This window comes from Hyposmocoma kahamanoa, unplaced genomic scaffold, assembly GCF_003589595.1.
Source record: "Hyposmocoma kahamanoa isolate Upper Pololo Valley unplaced genomic scaffold, ASM358959v1 62, whole genome shotgun sequence".
NCBI lineage: Eukaryota > Metazoa > Arthropoda > Insecta > Lepidoptera > Cosmopterigidae > Hyposmocoma > Hyposmocoma kahamanoa.
This window is the reverse complement of record NW_020653850.1, coordinates 24,634,982-24,635,953: the sequence shown is the minus strand read 5'-3', so window position 1 is coordinate 24,635,953 and position 972 is coordinate 24,634,982.

Genomic DNA, 972 nt, shown 5'->3' with positions numbered 1-972 from the left:
ACACACACACACACACACACACACACACACACACACACACACACACAAACACACACATACGTTTTAAGATTCAAATTAAATTTAAACTGAGAAGTAAAGACTCGAAAATTGTTAAAAAATTGTTTGTTTTGATGTTGTTTGGAAATGTAAAAATTAAACACTAAATTAAGTTAAAAATGTTAAATGTGCATTTATAGCCATGGAAGAGCGGTGCCCCCTTACACAGGCTTGATAAGCTTAATAGGAGGTACCATCCACTGTTAATGTAAATTAATTGTGTTACTGAAATAAACATTTTACCTTTATTTTTTTTACCTTTACATTTTACCTTTATTTAGACACCCTGAGACATAAGTTGACAAGTCCCATGTGCCTGTAATTCCACCAGCACCTTTACCATTCAAAACCGGAAAAGGCAGCGGCAGAAATAGGTAAGATGAAAATATTCCTTTCTCCTTTTAAGAAAGAGTAACAGTTTACGTGAAAAAGTTTTTTCGTACAATTAGTTTATTTACTTATATTTTAGTAGGTAAATAAATATACACTTATATATAAATCTTTACCACGAAATGCTTTAAAGAATCTTGACATAAAACTTCCTTATCAGGCAAACATAAATTCGTTTCATGTAAGTCTTAATTATCTTACTTCTACCTAGTGTCGTGTCAGTGACGGGGGCCATCCGGCCACAGCTCTTGGGAGTCTAGCCAGTCATTGTGTGGCACATTCGCACGGGTCACAACACATTAACAAGATATGCGAGAAAATAATGTACAGACAAGGTCACTGAGTCTAGGTAAAACTTGTATAAAAAACAATTACATAGTCGTTATAAGATCCTTGGTTAGTTAAAATAGAATTTGTACGAAGCATTAAAACCACTATAAGTATTTGGTGGTATACGATGATTATTGAGTACATTTATGCAAGTGAAATCAAGAAAGAGAAATATTTTTTCCGCTATCTTTTCAT